The following is a 13,672-nucleotide window of genomic DNA, read 5'->3' as shown; positions in this document are numbered from 1 at the left end:
CTGTTTAATTGTGGGTGTGAACTGTCCCTTTAAGTCAGTTCTGTATGTTTTTAAATGATAAAATTTATTTGGTCAACATAAAAATGTATTCCGCTTTTTACTTCATACTATATTTCATAATCTTTAATCTATTTTAGTAGCTTCATTTAGTTTCCATTCTTTACAATAGCATTTTAAACATGTATCTTACTATATTTCATTTAATCTCTGTGTGTGTGGCCATGAACTCATCGTACACAAGCAGGAGCTGAAAAAACAAACTTGACATCCCATATTGTGATACCATATGATGCCTAGCAACCACGTACCATCACTTAAATTGACCCATTAGTAGGTTTTATGCACAATAAAATGATAAAATATATATATTATAATTTATGCAGTTTTATAGTATGAATGACATTTCATTTGTATCAACAAAACTTCAATTATGCATGATATCTCATGATGTTATCTTATTGTCTAGTGACCAAACAATAGTGCCCTTATCATATACCGCGTATGGGTATCATATACCCATACGCGGTATATGATAAGGGCTTTTATTATGAAAGGAAGGGACAAAGGGTGGTCGCACATGCGTCAGCATTCTGTAATTACCAGGCAGGGGTAGCATTGTGTTGTTAGTATTTAGCTCATCACCTTACAAAGTAATTGTAGGTTTTGCACCAAACACCTAAATGTGTCAGAGCAAATGTCACTTTATACTTTTTAAATATTTATTTTATTTTTAAATAAAAAATAAAATGCTGTAATGTGCAGAATTATTTGGCATTATCGTTACAGAAAATGAAGTCACATCCTGTCTTTATTTATTATTATTTCTTCCTCTCTATTGTCATACTGTGACTTTTCTGCTCACTCATTTCTACTGCTGGATACTGTCAGTAACCATAACTATAAAGAGCCTATAGATATATATAGTGATATGATTAAAGGCTATATTTATGGGAATTATGGGAGTACACAGAAGGTAGTTTGAAATTATTGGCTGTAGACTCTCAGGAAACTCTCATCCCAACGCTACCATCACTCTTCATGGCCTGCCGACAGCTCAGACACTCTTCAACACGTTTATTCCCCAATCAATAACCGCACACGTTCCCACTTAAAATTATAGGTTTTGGGCTGCACTCCAGAAGCCCTAAACAGCTTTCTTTGCCACACTATCAACGGTGGTTTCCTTCTTTAAAGTCTGTCAGTAGGGAGCACAGATTTCTTTTAGTCTGCACAGAAAAATGCAATGCCAGTTTTTCTACTGCTGCTTGTTCCATTTTGTTTGATATAACACAACAGCTGCTGTGTCATGTTTTTGAGACGTTTTAGCTTGTTCGCAGTTTTGTACATTTTGCCTGTTTTAAAACAAGTGCAGCAAAAGGTAAAGTAGGAGACAGAGCTTGGTTTAAGAGAGACGGGAGAGCCACAAAAGGCATTTTGGGACTCGGTTTGTGTATGTGTTAGTTTCAAAGCTGTTTTACTAAGAAATGAAAGGGAATGGAGAGGGAAATGAAAGAAAGAATGAAACTGTCTATTTGCCTCTCCACCTCAGTGCTAACAGGATATATGGAGGTGATTTTCTACTCTGAAATCTCTTAGATTCAGTGAGTTCTTTTCCACAAGTGAAAGGCCTGTTTTACATCTTCCTGAATCATTTCAAATGCAGTGGGGCAGCACGGCGGTGCAGTTTTTAGTTTCTGAGTTTGAAGCTCCTGCTTAGTTGGGTCCTTTTGGTGTGGAGCTACAGCCTATGTCGGTCTCCTCTGGGTTTCTTCCCAGTCTGAATGCATGCTTGTTAGGTTAATTGATGGTTCTAACTTGGCAATGGTTCTAGATGTGAGAACTGGAGACTTGTCTAAGGAATATCCCACCTTTCACCCTGTGTACCTGGGATAGAGTCCAGCATCCCCCTGTGATCCTAAGTTGGATAAGATGTTACAAAAAAATGATAAATTGTTGGATGTAAAGGCTTAATTTTTAACTGCAATGCAGTTCCAGACATTCAGTGTTTGGCATTATTTTCTATACAGTCTTAAATGTATCTGCTGTGAACATTAAAGCTAGATTATAGTAGAATTTGTCAAAGATATTTTTTACATACATCATCTACAAGTTAGAGCTGCAATATAATTCTGTGGAAAATGAAACCCTGGCTATATACTAGAACATCAGTACTGCCTGGGTAACTGTGGTTTTTTTGCCCTAACAGCTTTCTTTCTCTGAGTTTCACTTTGGCAGCTGTGACCCTTGATATTCAGGTTTTACAAAAATGAGGTGATTGTTAGCTGCAGGTCAATGAAAGAGTTGCTCTCAGAAGATTGGTGTGCATATTTGGCTTAGCACAGATTTTTAAACCAGACACAACCCTCCCATTTATCCAGGCTCATAACCAACAGGGGTTGCATGCTAGCGTGTGAACCAGTGACCTTTCGCTTGTGAGGTGAATGTTAGCAAAACACAACCCCAACCTCATGAACGGGGATCACCAGCTAGTGTACTCTCACTGCTAGTGCAGTCTCAAATTGGAGCGTTGCATGAGGAAGGATGTCTGGTGTAAAGTCAAAAAATTCGATTATTAACTTCACAGGAAAATTGTAATTAAGTGAACAAGAAAAGTAACAACAGTCACGAGGTGGGAAAACTCAAAAATCGATGAATCATGTTACCTTGATATTTTGAGCGTTCTAAGCAGTAAAAATAGCAGGTTGGCTGTGTGTATCCTTTTCATGCAGCCTTTCCTCTGTTCATACAAACTGCATTTGTAGTCATGACAAATGACAGAAAGTAATCTAACAAGTATTTCATTTAAAGCACAGCGAAGCCTTTAATTAAGACTTTATACCTCTGATAACTCGCAGGTTTTAAACGTCTGCAATACTTTTCTTCCAAGACTGAAATGAAATTGAAACCGGTGAATGTCTGAGACTAGAGATGCTGCATATCTACTTTGATAATCTTCTATGCTTTTCTCTATTCTCAGTCATAAACAGTTACAGTGCTAGATGCTAATGCTAAACATAGAAAAGTGTGAAATACTGATGTATTACTGATGTACTAAGCAATCCGTGTAAAGATGTAAGATCCTCCCACAGATTTTTTCTAATCTTGGCTCTGACTGATGTCAGTGAGAGTTGATATCCTTAATATGGTAAATGGCCTGCATTTGTATAGCGCTTTTTCTAGTCCCTAAGGACCCCAAAGCGCTTCACACTACATTCAGTCATTCACCCATTCACACACACATTGACGCACTGGCGATGGCAAGCTACATTGTAGCCACAGCTGCCCTGGGGCGCACTGACAGAGGCTAGGCTGCCGGACACTGGCGCCACCGGGCCCTCTGACCACCACCAGTAGGCAAACATGGGGTTAGCATCTTACCCAAGGATATTTGGCATGCAGCCAGGAGGCAGCCTGGGATCGAACCACCGACTTTCTAATTAGTGGCTGACCTGCTCTGCCACCTGAGCTACAGCCACCCCAACTTAATATGGTCATCTCAGGAACGCAGTCTAACTGTGAGCACAACAGCCTCACTCATCTGCTGTTCGGTGGGGCGTACTACAAAGCAAGTTCAGCACAGGTGGGCTTTCTTTGCAATAGCTGGCTTGACAAAACAAAAAACCCAGTCAGATAACAAATTACACAATGGTAGTTATCAACTCTGTCTATGTCATATACACACATATGTATGTATGTATGTATGTATGTATGTATGTATGTATGTATGTATGTATGTATATAAATAACAGAAAAAGGCAACGCAGTGAGAAGGCGACGCTGCAGAAAATCATTATTTTACTGCTTGGTGCTGCCATGACAGCTGCACATTAGCGCTCTGAAACTTGATACATGAGGTCTGACACTGTCTTACAAATAGACTGATCAGTTTTTTAATGTGTGCTCAGTAGAAAGAAAAAAAAAAGACTCAGCAGCAGATTAGAAGCAAGCATAAAAACATATTTTTGCATTTTCAGCATCAACCACAGAGTGCATGCAAATTACTGTGACTGTGGTGCTCTTTGCTCTGCTGTAACTGCAGCTGTGCTTCCTTCAGTGGCATTGATAACCAGTGTTGGTCAAGTTGCTTGAAAAAGGTAATCAGCAACTAATTACTGATTACTTCCCCCCAAAAGTAATCCCGTTACTTTACTGATTACTTATTTTCAAAAGTAGCTAATAACTTAGTTACTTTTTAAAAAACACGATTTACAACATGAATAGGTGATAAATAGATCTTTCAGCCCAATTCTACTTTTTCTACATAATCCATCATACAAAATGTAATCAAATGGAAAAGTCTCTTTTTAAAACTTGTTTTATTAGTTTTAATCTTTTAACTTTATGCATCAAGCAAAAATTTAATTATATGCAACATTCTCTGACTGGAAGAAATTTGTTTAACATTTAAACCTATTTTCTGCACATTGCAGCACATAAAATAAAAAAAATGTGTTTACACTAACTCTTTCAAATAGATGCAAGTAAAACACAGCAGAAAATAAATAAAATCAAAGACTAGCGGTCCTGTTGCTCTATTTTCGCTGTAAAAAGAAGTTTAGGGGTAGGTGGAGGTTTGCCCTGGTGCAGGTGTGCCGCAGCGGTCAGTTGAAGAATCCACGAGTTTCTCTGTGAATTTCCCATTACGTGGTAGCGCACTCAGTGCTTGCTTGGAAGTTTAGGGGTTTTTTTTCACTGTAAAAAGAAGTTTTCTTCGCACGCACAACGGACGCTAATGTTTTTGTCACTTTTTATGGTATCAAACTCAAAGTAAGGTCAGTACTTCCACGCTTTAAACGCTGCACAGTCATACTCTCTCCTGCACTCGATATATTATCCATTTTTGATCTGCACACAGCTGTTGTCACGAACGTCGCACTCGCTTACGTCATTGTCATAAGACACTCTCACAAGAAAAAAAAAAAAAATCACGGTTTTAGTAACGCAGTGTTCCTACGGGAAAGTAACGGTGATCTAATTACCGTTTTTGCAATAGTAATCCCTTACTTTACTCGTTACTTGCAAAAAGTAATCGGATTACAGTAACGCGTTACTTCGTGACACTGATGACTCTGGCTTCAAGCTCAATATACCTCAGTAGACCATTTATTTTGCCTGAGGTGATCACAAAAACACTGTTGCAAATTCAGCCTTCAGAAATCAGCGATCTGTGAATGGTTGGTCCCATTAACCACATCTGAAACCTGTTTAAAGCAATTTTTGTTCACTTTCAGTTTGCATGAATCTTCTCAAATGAATAACTTGAAATGATTCACGTAAACATCACACTTTTTCAAAAGCCGTAAGGAGTTTGCATCTGTTGTCCCAACGCTTTGTGCAGCTGCTCATTTCCCCAGATATCTGATTTGAAGAGGCACTGAGAATCTTAGAGGGTTGATATTATAATCTGGATAGGACCCACTTTTGTTTTCTAAGCATGCATGCGAAAAGCACACACCTATTTGCAAAACAACTGCAAATAAAAAGGAGGAAGTTTTACTACTGTCTCAGAAACAAAGTTTTCTCATGTCACCACTATTTATGGGTTCATGTCCAGCTCAGAGTCTCTAAAGGACCTTAAAAAAACCTTGTAACTCAAACAAGAGTCGAGAACAGAAGAAGTAATGGACGAGCAATTAGGCAGCAAACCAGGTAAGACTTTACTCTCTGCTGGATTGTGTAACGTCTGTGCTGTACGTGTGGGCAGGTCTCTCTAGATCTGCTAGTGTGTGAGCGTTTTAGTGGGTGGGTGCGTGCTGTCTTTGAGTGCGTGTGCACGTGCGTGCGTGTGTGTGTTTGTCTGGCCAGAGTGTGTTTGCTGAGTCAAAGGAAAGCAGATCAAGACAGAGCAGTTCAGCTGCAGCCCCTGGCTCCCAAAACAATGAATGTATCCAGCTTCTAACCCCTTAACAAACAGCCAGCTGGAAAGCACACACACATACACACACCTCTGAGGAATGAGCATTGATTTCCCCTTGCTTCAAGTCACCGCTTTATAATACACTCATCTATCATAACCACACTAACAAAGATGGGGAAACGAAGCAGGATGGGAAGCGAGCAGAGGAAGAGAAGGATTGGGAGAAAAAAGGGCAAACAGGAAAAAAAAAAAAAAACCCACACAAGCCAGCTGCTAAATTGCATGCAAACTATTTCCCACACACAAATTCCTTCTCTCATCAGCAACCAGCAAAACAGCATTTGTCGCTCTCTACACCCTCCTCCTTAGCCGCTAAATCTAAATGAAGCTTTCAGTCCCAGAATGCCATACATCGGGTCAGATGAAAAAAGTGAAAGCTTGAAACCCATCATCATTGGAAAAAAAAAGAAAAAGTCACTAAGTTTTATCACTAAAAATGTAAATATATCCTGGCTTTGTGGCTTTAAAATGAACAACGAGCAATTGGTTTTGAAGATAAGAAATCATTCTTTTCACTACTATCTCATTTTGGGAGGAAACTCCACAAATTGATTCCACTATCTGGACCTCCAAACACTTCAAGTCGATGAGCGATATCTCGGCTCACAGCCTCCACTGACAAGCATGAAAGCACTCGATAAGAAGACATCAAACTGCTCAGATGTGATTTGTGTTGCGTGTTTGGCTCAGGTAACCTGAGGTACACATACAGTGGCTTGCAAAAGTATTCGGCCCCCTTGAACTTTTCCACATACAAATAAATAACTGTGGGGTGTGCGTAATTATTCAGCCCCCTGAGTCAATACTTTATAGCTGCCAGTCTTTTAGGGTATGTCTCTACCAGCTTTGCACATCTAGAGACTGAAATCCTTAAGCATTCTTCTTTGTAAAACAGTTCCAGCTCAGTCAGATTAGATGGGCAGCATTTGTGAACAGCAGTTTTCAGATCTTGCCACAGATTCTCGATTGGATTTAGATCTGGACTTTGACTGGGCCATTCTAACACATGGATACGTTTTGTTTTAAACCACTCCATTGTTGCCCTGGCTTTATGTTTAGGGTCGTTGTCCTGCTGGAAGGTGAACCTCCGATCCAGTCTCAAGTCTTTTGCAGACTCCAAGAGGTTTTTTTCCAAGATTGCCCTGTATTTGGCTCCATCCATCTTCCCATCAACTCTGACCAGCTTCCCTGTCCCTGCTGAAGAGAAGCACCCCCAGAGCGTGATGATGCCACCACTATATTTGACAGTGGGGATGGTGTGTTCAGAGTGATGTGCAGTGTTAGTTTTCCGCCACACATAGCGTTTTGTCCAAAGAGTTCCATTTTGGTCTCATCTGACCAGAGCCCCTTTTTCCACATGTTTGCTGTGTCCCCCACATGGCTTGTGGCAAACTGCAAACTGGACTTCTTATGGTTTTCTCTTAACAACGCTTTCTTCTTACCACTCTTCCATAAAGGCCAACTTTGTGCAGTGCTCGACGAATAGACTGACTATGGACAGATTCCCCCACCTGAGCTGTAGATCTCTGCAGCTCATCCAGAGTCACCATGGGCCTCTTGGCTGCATTTCTGATCAGCGCTCTCCTTGTTCGACGGCCTTATCTTGGTAGGTTTACAGTTGTGCCATACTCCTTCCATTTCTGAATGATCGCTTGAACAGTGCTTCGTGGGATGTTCAAGGCTTGGGAAATCTTTTTGTAGCCTAAGCCTGCTTTAAATTTCTCAATAACTTTGTCCCTGACCTGTCTGCTGTGTTCTTTGGACTTCATGGTGTTGTTGCTCCCAATATTCTCTTAGACAACCTCTGAGGCCGTCACAGAGCAGCTGTATTTGTACTGACATTAGATTACACACAGGTGCACTCAATTTAGTCATTGGCACTCATCAGGCAATGTCTATGGGCAACTGACTGCACTCAGATCAAAGGGGGCTGAATAATTACGCACACCCCACTTTTCAGTTATTTATTTGTAAAAAATATTTGGAATCATGTATGATTTTCGTTCCACTTCTTACGTGTACACCACTTTGTGTTGGTCTTTCACGTGGAATTCCAATAAAATTGATTCATGTTTGTGGCTGTAATGTGACAAAATGTGGGAAAGTTCAAGTGGGCCGAATACTTTTGCAAGCCACTGTAAGTAGGACTTAATATGAAATCCTTCGGTAAAGGTGGTAACACCTTTTTAATTGGCAAAGTGGTGGAAAGAAAATTATATGAAGTACTTCCATTTAAAGGTATTCACTCACTATAAGTGTTTTTTAGCAGACTGACACCATTCTGACTAATGTAGCTCAGCCTAAAATCTGTAAGCTTCAAATTTCTGGGGGATTTTTTTAAGTTGGCAATATGAATTACTTATTGAATTGTTTTCTTTATTTCTGTATTATTCATTTCCCTGTTTCTATGGTTTAAATATTGGTGAGTGAAACCAAAGTCAGTCTAAGTCTTGTCCTCCATACAGTAATCACACACCTATCCAAGCCATGCAATGCTATGTTGCTAGGGAATACCAATTCTTCCCTAGTGACCAGAGGTTGCTAGGGTGTGAGCAGCAAGTCTCTAGACTTGTGCCACTGAGGTCTAAAATGCTTGGAGTGACTAATATGACCACAATACAAGTGTGAGTGCATTATATAACAGGACTATCACCAGTGGATGATGCCCTGCTGGTAATGTCCATCTTTTACATACAGTCTTTAGTCAATGTCAGTGATGATGATGATTTTTGGTTAGATTTTTTTTCAGACCTTACGTGTTCTAACATTACATTTTGTCTTTATTCATGTTAAATTTTCACCTTCACTGTAGACAAATGTATTATTCTGTGTAATCTTAGGTATCAAACATCAAATGTACAATTCACAGTGTTCATTTTAAGAGTGACAGCACCGTTCTGTCAAAATATCTTTATAATGCACGTCTAAATACATGGTCTTCCTTCATATATATATATATATATATACATAAGAGAACAGCACCACCAAGGCTGGAGACGGAGCAATACTGGAAGAGCATATGGGAGAAGGACGCAACCAATAACGGCAATGCTCAGTGGCTAGTGGATCTGAGGGCAGACCACAGCGACCTCCCTGAACAGGGTCCAGTAACCATCACAGTGGCAGATATCCAAGAAAGGGTCTCCAGTATGAAGAGTTGGACAGCACCAGGGCCCGACATGGTTCACGCCTACTGGCTAAAGAAGCTGACTGCACTCCACGAGCATCTGGCAGCACAAATGAACCAGCTGCTAGTTAACAAGAGACACCCAGAATGGCTAACTGAAGGTCGGACGGTCCTGATCCCCAAGGACCCCAAGAAGGGACCGGTCCCCTCCAACTACCGACCAATAACCTGCCTCAGTACTACATGGAAGCTCCTGTCAGGCATCATATCGGCTAAGATGAACAGGCACATGGGTCAATACATGAGCGGGACACAGAAAGGAATTGGCAAGAATACCAGAGGCGCAAAACACCAGCTACTGGTAGACAGAATAGTCAGCCGAGACTGCAAGACCAGACTGACCAACCTGTGCACTGCCTGGATTGATTACAAGAAGGCCTATGACTCAATGCCCCACAGCTGGATACTGGAATGCCTAGAATTGTACAAGATCAATGGGACCCTAAGAGCCTTCATCAGGAACTCAATGGGGATGTGGCGTACAACACTAGAGGCCAACTCCAAGCCCATAGCACAAGTTACCATCAAGTGCGGGATCTACCAAGGAGATGCTCTGTCCCCACTGCTGTTCTGCATAGGCCTGAACCCCCTCAGTGAGATCATTAACAAGACTGGCTACGGATACCGACTACGGAACGGAGCAGTTGTCAGCCACCTCCTGTACATGGATGACATCAAGCTGTATGCCAAGAGTGAACGAGACATCGATTCACTGATCCACACTACCAGGCTATACAGCAATGACATTGGAATGTCGTTCGGACTGGAGAAGTGTAGTCGGATGGTAACAAAGAGAGGGAAGGTAGTCAGAACTGAGGGGATTGAACTACCAGAAGGCAACATTGCAGACATAGAGGACAGTTACAAGTACCTGGGGATCCCGCAGGCAAATGGGAACCATGAAGAGGCCGCTAGAAAGGCTGCAACCACCAAGTACCTGCAGAGGGTCAGGCAAGTCCTGAGGAGTCAGCTGAATGGTAAGAACAAGATCCGGGCCATCAACACATACGCCCTGCCCGTGATCAGGTACCCTGCTGGGGTAATAAGCTGGCCAAAGGAGGAGATAGAAGCCACTGACATAAAGACAAGAAAGCTCCTGACCATGCATGGAGGGTTTCACCCCAAGTCCAGCACCCTGAGGCTGTACGCTAAGCGGAAGGAAGGGGGCCGGGGACTGGTGAGTGTCAGCACCACAGTCCAGGATGAGACAAGGAACATCCAAGAATACATTGGGAAGATGGCCCCAACTGACCGAGTGCTCAGTGAATACCTCAGGCAGCAGAAACCCAAGAAAGAGGAGGGAGACGAGGAACCATCATGGAAGGACAGGCCCCTGCACGGTATGTACCACCGGCAGATAGAGGAGGTGGCTGATATCCAGAAATCCTACCAGTGGCTGGACAAAGCTGGACTGAAAGACAGCACAGAGGCACTAATCATGGCAGCACAAGAACAAGCTCTGAGTACAAGATCCATAGAGGCTGGGGTCTATCACACCAGGCAAGACCCCAGGTGCAGGCTGTGTAAAGATGCCCCAGAAACAATCCAGCACATAACAGCAGGGTGCAAGATGCTAGCAGGCAAGGCATACATGGAACGCCATAACCAAGTGGCCGGCATAGTGTACAGGAACATCTGTGCCGAGTATAACCTGGAAGTCCCGAGGTCAAAATGGGAGTAAGATCCTGTGGGACTTCCAGATACAGACGGACAAAATGGTGGTGGCTAACCAACCGGACATAGTGGTGGTAGACAAACAGAAGAAGACGGCCGTAGTGATCGATGTAGCGGTTCCGAATGACAGCAATATCAGGAAGAAGGAACACGAGAAGCTGGAGAAATACCAAGGGCTCAGAGAAGAGCTCGAGAGGATGTGGAGGGTGAAGGTAACGGTGGTCCCCGTGGTAATCGGAGCACTAGGTGCGGTGACTCCCAAGCTAGGCGAGTGGCTCCAGCAGATCCCGGGAACAACATCGGAGATCTCTGTCCAGAAGAGCGCAGTCCTGGGAACAGCTAAGATACTGCGCAGGACCCTCAAGCTCCCAGGCCTCTGGTAGAGGACCCGAGCTTGAAGGATAAACCGCCCGCAGGGGCGTGCTGGGTGTTGTTATATAGCTGTTCCCATATATAGATACAAAAAAAAAAAACACCCAGCAGGGGCGTGCTGGGTGTTTTGTTTTTTTTTGGTATTGGTATTCCGTCATTGTGGATGTTGGGTATCGAAGAATCCATAGGTCCCTCATCCTATTCATGTAGCCCCTTCCGCCGGGGTTACTTGCGTAGTAGCATTCCAACAACGCCCTGTTTTCGTCTCTTGCCCACCGATGCCTTCTTGTTCCAGTAGCCCACTTTTCGTCAGGGTGCCCTGGTTCCTCAACACCTGACGCGGACCTTGTTGATCCGGGCGACGTCCGAGCCGGCATGCCTTCATATTTATCTGTCTCGCTCATGTCTGCGGTAGGCTTGCTTAGCATTGGGGGTCTAGCCTTAGGACCCTTACTGGATACAGATGCCCCAGGCAGGAATCGAACTTGCGATCCTCTGTTCCAAAGGCGTGTAGTCTAACCACTACGCTATCTATATATATATATATATATATATATATATATATATATATATATATAAAATAGTATAGTATATTACACTATACACTCTATATCAGTAACTACAGTATTAAAATTGAAACCTTACTTACATTCCTGTCAAAACAGAGTTTTTCCTTCCCACTGTTGCCAAGTTCTGGCTCACAAAGAGTGTCTTTTCTTTACAATATCAAGCTCCTTTGAGCAACTCCATTTGTGAGTCTTTTATTAAAATGAATAATAAATGAAATAGAATACAGTACTTGTTGTGTCATAGTCCTCCACTCCTCTGGGCTCTCCGGCAAATTTCTTTCACTTCACTCTCTCTCCCCTCCCTCCCTCTCTCTATCTGTCTTGTGTGTGGGTGTGGGTGGTAACCTCGCTCTACCTGTTCAGAGGCGGGATTGTCTTGGTCTCCACCCTTCGGCTTGGTGCACCTGCAACAATCATCTTACCTGCGTCCTCATCTGATTATTAGTCTGTTCCCTTCAGTCATTCTTTCAGAGCATAAATGAGTCACGGTAGATACTCACCTCTGTTCAGTAAGTCTGTTCATCTGTTATGTGTGTGCGCCTCTTACCTCCCTCTCTTCTGTCCAGGAGCCTGCCCTGTTTTCCTCGAGGAGGAATCGCAAATGGGAGGACAAAGAAGTCTGTTTCGGTATTGACCTTAAGGACGGAGTGGAGTCTATTGGAGCGTTTACTTGAAAACTGTTCATAGAGACTGTAAATAAATCAACAAACTTCATTCTGATTCTGCGTTTGCGTCCTGCCTACTCTCAGAGGATGATAAGTTGGCTATGAAAGCAACCATTGCAGCACTGATTCGGAGCTTGAGTTAGTTCCTTTACCTCCAGTAAAGGAAACCCTTTTTAAAAACATGCACTATATTACCAGGCGGTGCACTTTTACATTGTGGCTTTGCTATTTTTACTCAAGTAAGACATCTAAGCCCTGCCTCCACCACTTAGGTTTTAATGAGTGTTAATAGCAGCTGATTCTTAATAGATGTGAAGCTGATTAAAACAATGTTGGCTCTCACAGGCAAAGTGTTACTATTGCTGAGAGAGGCAGCGAGAGGCAAAACAGAAGGGGAGCGATGCACTGTGTGGCAAAAGTTCACTGATAATCAGCATCGCTTATCACTGGCAGTGAGGGAGAGCGTGAATGCCCCGAATACTGATGAGTCAAATTGTAAGTGGCATCAACGAGCACACACGCCCACGCAGTACGAGAGAAAGTGAAGCAGATCTGCACAGTTAATATACACAGCATAATGACTGCTGTATGGAATTCATTCTGCAATAGTCAAATATACCCCCACAAACATGTCAGCTGAAGGGAAGAAGAGGGTAAACACTTTAGTTTGGTCTGCTAGACTTAATATGTACATGAGCAGTAGGCTACTAAATGAACTACAGTTATATTTATGGTAACAAAGATGTTTTTCATCGTTGTGATGGCTGCACTTACAGCCACACAGTGGTAATACCCACCATGTTAGTGTAGAGGCTTAAAAGTAACATTGCATTCACATTTGTCTTTCTTTAAATATAGGAATTAATTTACAGGACAATAAATAACTGGTTTTGGTTTAGAGTTAATTCACATATCCACATAACACTGCATTCTAAAATAAGTGCGCGCATTTTAGTTTACACTGTTATGTATGATTAATCTTTTGTTTTCTGAGTTACCTTAGTTGCAGCTGTTCCAGTCCCTTGATTAAGGAGCCAAGAGGTGGAAAAGGGGCGGAGCGAGGTTTAAAGGAAGGCTACAAATTGGTTCACGCCATAACTCGGGACCATGGGGGGAAATTGGAGTTCATTATGTTTGCTTTAGTTAGGTTTTGTGTGTTTTACCCCTTCTCCTGTTTTTGTGAGCTGATCAGCCACTATTTAAGTTTCCCCTTTGTCTCATTAAGTTAGGTCAGTTTGTTTGAGTTATTAGTAGTGTTGTCAAATTTGAGTAGAGTTTTGTTATTTTG

The 13,672-nt window shown here is 42.3% G+C and overlaps 1 protein-coding gene across 2 annotated transcripts in view; it reads right to left on the bottom strand.

Moving 5' to 3' along the window:
- The window catches only part of cnksr2a (connector enhancer of kinase suppressor of Ras 2a), a 90,126-nt gene that overhangs the window by 61,142 nt on the left and 15,312 nt on the right, over nucleotides 1-13,672 (bottom strand). The window lies entirely within an intron of this gene.

The sequence above is a fragment of the Astatotilapia calliptera genome, chromosome 9 (assembly GCF_964374335.1).
Source record: "Astatotilapia calliptera chromosome 9, fAstCal68.1, whole genome shotgun sequence".
NCBI classification, from domain to species: domain Eukaryota; kingdom Metazoa; phylum Chordata; class Actinopteri; order Cichliformes; family Cichlidae; genus Astatotilapia; species Astatotilapia calliptera.
The sequence above is the reverse complement of the archived record's forward strand: the minus strand, read 5'-3'. Positions and strand labels throughout refer to the sequence as shown.